The sequence below is a fragment of the Artemia franciscana genome, chromosome 6, assembly GCF_032884065.1.
Source record: "Artemia franciscana chromosome 6, ASM3288406v1, whole genome shotgun sequence".
In the NCBI taxonomy this organism is placed as follows: domain Eukaryota; kingdom Metazoa; phylum Arthropoda; class Branchiopoda; order Anostraca; family Artemiidae; genus Artemia; species Artemia franciscana.
The window spans coordinates 36595319-36601318 of NC_088868.1; the positions used below are offsets into that span (position 1 = coordinate 36595319).

General features: G+C 34.5%; 1 long non-coding RNA gene across 1 annotated transcript in view; it reads right to left on the minus strand.

The window, feature by feature from the left end:
- The window catches only part of LOC136027869 (uncharacterized), a 28857-nt gene extending 24148 nt beyond the window's left edge, over window positions 1–4709 (minus strand). Inside the window, exon 1 of the long non-coding RNA XR_010617681.1 lies at window positions 4522–4709. This is a non-coding gene — a long non-coding RNA (uncharacterized LOC136027869). The remainder of the gene's footprint in view (window positions 1–4521) is intronic.
- Window positions 4710–6000: the final 1291 nt, after the last annotated feature.

Sequence of the window (6000 nt, forward strand, 5' to 3'; positions counted from 1 at the left end):
GAAAGAAATTCAAGTTTTCAGGAAATATAAATTGCTGAAGCTAACAGAATATGAAAATTAAGAAAGAAATTCGTACATCAAGCCGATTTTATTATGAAAATAAAGTCATAAATTGGCCAATAGCGCACCAAGGAAATTATATTCTGAGAATAAGAAGTTGTTTGGTAGGAAACCAGACCAGCATAATTTCATTCTACCTGAACTACCCAAAGTTACTGCTCTGAAGAACAGTTACTGCTCCTGGATATTTTTTTAAACTGAGCTTTTTTAGCAATATTTTTTAAATTTCTCAAGGTGCTATGGACTGAAGATCGTCTATTACTAAACAACCTGAATTACAGATAGCACTGCAACAATGATAGAAGGTTTAGGTACGTAAGGATTTGATGTCAATAGCTACTTGGGCGAATTTATTAGTCTACTAAGATCAAGCTGAGATTTAATGCCAACCCAAGCAATGCATATCTAAATCAACAAAAATAAAAATGTCAGGCAGTTTAAATGACTCAAAAGTCAAAGAGCATAAAATCTTTTCGTCCATTATCATTAATTAGACTAAGACACTGAAAGTATTATGCAGTCTTCAGGACTGTATATTTCGCTGACACACTAAGAAGACTTTTTGGTTGAAGTGATGACATGGCTTAATCTTGCAAAAGGGGACTTCAGATATCTAATCAAATACCATCTAATACAATTTGCATTGTGTTCCCATTATTTACCCATTAGAGTTTGAAAGATAAATCAGGAAGCTAAGAAAAAAGGGAACCTTTGTCCCGTTTTCCTGACTGTTAAAATATATTCCTAAAACTACATGAAGGAATCACTGCTGATATGCTGAAGGAAAGAATCCTTCTTCAAATAAGCATGAGGCGATTTTGGAGCCGCAAATCCACTTTTAACTCCTATTGCCTTATTCATCTGGTCAAAGCCGCTAGAAAATGTCTTGGAAAAACTTATACCTGGCTCAATTTAATTTCCATTTAGGATCTCCCAAAGGTATTTTACCCTGTGAATTCCAAGGCCATTGTTCAGAAGCTTGTCGCTGAATTCAATATTGACACTCGAATTACTAAGGAGCCACAAGCTGCAGCTCATAATGATATGGTAAAATGAAAAAAAAAGACAAAATTAACAGCCGAGTAGGTTTCCCAAACCTAAAACCAAACTGTTCTTCTCTTAAAACATGATCTCCAACATCTCAAATTCAAAAAAAGTATCATCATACTAAGCAGATTATTTCCTAGAATAACTAAGTTAATGCCTCTATAATCATCACATTCTCACTGATTATTTTTCCTATTAATTAAGAAAAATGAACTTAATACTATCACTTAATACTTAATGAACTTAATACCTTTTTGATAAGCTGGGTACACGTAGTATCTTTTGATTTAGTTTGACATGTCCTTCAATATTTCAAATAGTTTTAACTAATTACCCTCAATCGTTCCAAAAACACTCAGAATCAATTGATGAATCTTTTTTCAAAGATGCTAGGAGTTTTGCCGCCCCTACAAGTCTAGTTATTTGATCTTTTGGCTATCTTAACCTTAACTCTCATGAGCCTTTCGGATAAAATTAAATTATTCCACATGTTTTCTACATTGTAGAACTTCAAACTGTCCAGTTTAACGTTTAATTCTTCATTTACCCCCTATATTTCCCTCCCTCTATATTCGTATTCGTAGATATCACGTTATTCGTAGTCTTTATATTCGCAGATGGCACTGGCTCTTGCTCTGTTTGATTTTTTCAGGATGGCCATTCCAAATTCGAGTGAATCAATAATTTTTTTTTTCTTGATAAATAAAAAGTTCTAATAGGGATAAATACTCTTAACAGAGTAACAAATTTCAGAAAAATACTAAATATTCCGGGAACATATGGAGTGACCACCGTTAATAGTAATACTGATTGAAGTATTAAGTAATAGCAGTAATAATACTACTGATGACGTTTACTGCATGTGTGGCTGAAATATCTTTTTTTTTTGTGAAATTTAAGAAATTATCTAGGTTATTTTTAGAATGAATAAGAGACCAGGTTAGGGAAAATAGTTTGTCCTTTTTCAGTCTTCTGTCAGTCACTGACCAAGTTCAAAGCTAAATGCTCTGGATAATTTTTTTCCACTCAGTCATTATGTCAAAACATATGATATTTACAAAACCACCCCGGTTGTAAAGTCTGGTTCAGGACTGTTAATCTTAGGCTCTTAAATGAAGCCTACAGGAAAAAGATCAGAGACTAAACTATCCATTTTGAAGCATATCTATGTTCCTATCTGTACTTCTTCTGTAGCTTGATCACATGCTTAAGATATTGCATAAATCTTTCCGTATATTCGGTTTAAGTTTGATTTTCTTTGACTCTGGTTTTTGGACAAAATGAATGATAAACACATAATAATGCATACTAATTAAATATATTATAGATTAAATGGATTGGTACGCTTTCCAAAAATCTTTGCCATTTAAAATTTTGTTGAGTTTTGCTTTACTTGCCATACAAAGTTACTTTTTCTTTCTATTGGAAAATTTTATTTGTAAATATTTCAAATACCAAAAACTAGAGGGTACACCTTTATTCAAGTTTATTTACACTTTTTTAAGTATTATCTCCCCTCAGCTTTTTGTTACGTAGTTTAAAGTCCGATAATTTCATTTACAAAATCGTGATTCAAAAATACAGTTATCTCCAAAAAGTTAAATATTAAAAAACTTATTATTTTCCAGGAAAAGAAAAACATCAATAACTGCTCTAGTGATAAAGAAATCAATCAATCCGCATAAATACTACCTAGGAAGAAATTCAAGTTTTTTTAGGAATTAGATATTGATTAAACTAACGGAATACGGTATGCAAAGAAAAATTCTTAAATTTTAAACCAATTTTATTATAAAATTAATGTCCTGAGTTTTTTAATAGAATAGAATATGATCAGAATATAGATTTTCTGAGGATAAGAGGTTGTGAGGCAAGAAACAGGACCATCTTCATTTCAATCTACCTTGAACCACCCAAAATTACCGTCAATAACCTTAACAGGTTCCCCGCTCCTATTGTAGAAAGCCTCCAACTATATTACAGGGCTTCCAAAGGTTAAAGGAGTCAATAATAGGAAGTTTAGGGACTTTTTTGCGTAAAAAAAGGATCTTTCAGAACCTTCCTGACACAAAGAAAAGGTCAATGGAGACATGATCCAGTTATTGTTTTTTATATAAATGACAAAATCAACGCCATACTCGATATTCACACCAATTTCACAAAAATGTAAAGCGAGGACAGATGTCAACAAGCGCCTGTAGTGTCATCATCTTCTAGAAGCACATGGGTAATATCAAGAGAATCTGACTAGTTAGCTTTCCATGTGGATCTTCTGATGTTTCTTTTTTTCTTGATGTTCATCTATCAAGTTACCAAAATAGGACAAAATCAAAGGTTACCAATTCAGTTACTGACCATTTTCTGGTCACTAACCAGTATATAAGAGGGTATCAGCAACTCCCAAATAATTTGTTCTGAAAGATAAATTTTGAGACTGTTGTGGTAAACAATTACTCCTACTAGATTTTGTTAAAATGAGTATTTATTTAGCACTATTATTTTCAAATCTTTTTTAATTTACTACGGGCCGAAGAGCATTCACATCAATGGCTACTTTAGTAAACTTATTAGTCTACAAAGATGAAGCTGAGATTCAACGCCGAATCCCCAGCAATACAAATCTCAAGCAACGAAAATCAAAACACTTGGAGCTTAAGCGACTCCAGGGGCAAAGAGAATCTTTTCGTCCATTATTATTAATTAGACGAAGACGCTGAAAGGATTATGCAGTCTTCGGGACTATAAATCTCACTAACACAATTAGAAAACTTCTTTGCAAAAGGTGACTTGAGACCTGTCTATGGGAGTTGATGGGCCTACTGGACGACTTGTTAGCTGTATCCAATTAAATACCAGCTAATACAATTTCCGTTTTCGTTCCCATTATTTCTCCATTAAAGATTTGAAGAAGAATCAGGAAGCTAAGAAAAAAGGGAAGCTTCGTCCCGTCTCCCTCACTCCTAAAAACTATGGGAAGGATTCACTGCTGATATGCCGAAGGAAATAATCCTTCTTCTTACACACCTGAGGAGATTCGGGAACCTCAAATCCACTTTAATTAGCTAGTTTATCTTCTCGACTAGAAAATTCAAAAAAGAAATTTATATGTGGCTGAATTTAATTTCCATTCACCTCAAATCTCCATCTCCCAAAAGTGTTTTGCACTGTGAATTGGAATGCATTAGTTCAGATACTAGTCTCTGCAGTCAATTTTCAGTCCCTTATGCATAAGGAGTCACTAAAGCGATACCAGATGCTACGCAAAATAATATGGTAAATAAAAAAAAAGAGAAATCACCAGCCGAGAACGTCTAACTTTCGGCTTTTAATCAAGTTACCAAAAAAGATCATACCCCTTTTATGTCGAAGACGCCTAATTATCTTAAGTTATCAAAAAAAATAATAATTATCTACCCGACTTATATCAGCTACCTCATATTCTACATCGCCAATGTCATTACAGTGGGTTTTGGTGAGTCTCTTCTTCTCTCCTAATAAAATGCTGCTATCATCACTGTTCTCCATTTCCGACTTTTTCAATAGACGCTGTTCTTCTTCTTTGAAATTTAAATTCTTTTCAATGTACGGTGCGACCCTTTTCCATGACTGAAAAAACACAAAAATGTTGTAAACAGTCCTGTCTTACTGGTTCACAAAATATATATCAATGGACATTTACAGCTTAGTGGGGGCTCACCTAAAGTACAGTCATAGTAAAGTGTACTCAATGAATTAGCTCCTCCCTCTTCCCCCGGCATTGCTCTACATATTTTATATTTCATCAAAATAGGATTCAATATCTAGTTTAACGAAAAAACAGTTTTTTTTTCAACTGAAAGTAAGGAGCAGCATTAAAACTCAAAACGAACCGAAATAATTCCACATACGAGGGAGTTACCCCCCCCCCTGCTCAGTACCATTTCTTTTCACGTTAAAATTTTATCTCTTTTAGAAAAGCTGAATATTCTAATAAAAGTGCCCTTGTCTTTCAAAAATCAATCTTGAAACAAGAGCTAAGAGCTCATACGGCACTTGTCACGAGGTCAGAAGAGCCAAGAGCTCATTTGGTATGAGCTCTAGCAAAATTCTAAGAATTAATAGATTGCTTTAAAAGGAAAATCAGAAGCTTAATGCCGATCGGGATTTAAAATAAGAGCTCTGAATCACGAGGTCCTTCAAAATATCAAAATTCATTAAGATTGGATCACCCACTCGTAAGCTAAAAATACCTTATTATTTCTAATTTTTCCACTTCCTTCAGCCCCCAGATGGTCGAATCTAGAATAACGATTATCAAGTCAATCTATACAGCTCCCTGACACACCTACCAATTTTCATCGTCCTAGCACGTCCAGAGCACCAAACTCGCCAAAGCACTGAACCCCACCACCTAACTCTCCCAAAGAGAACGGATCCAGTCCGGTTACGTCAATCACGTATCTACGACATTTATAAGCGTTTTCCAAGATTTCCAGTTTCCCTCTCCAGCTCCCCCCAATGTCATTAAGTCTGGTCGGGATTTGAAATAAGAGCTCTGAGACATAAATTCCTTCTAAATATCAAATTTCATTAAAGTCCGGTCACCCGTTCCCAAGTTAAAAATACCTCAATTTTTCTAATTTTTCCAAATTAACAACCCCCAGCTCTCTCAAAAAATGGATCCGTACCAATTGTGTCAATATCGTATCTACAACTTTTGCTTATTCTTCCCATTAAGTTTTATTCCGATCACCCCACTCTAAGCGTTTTCTGAGATTTCTGTTTCCTCCCTCCAACCTTCTATGTCCCCGGATCTGATTCGAATTGAACATGGAGCATCTGAGACATAATATTCTTCTGTATATCAAGTTTCATTAAGATCCGATCACCCATTCGTAAGATACCTCGATTTTC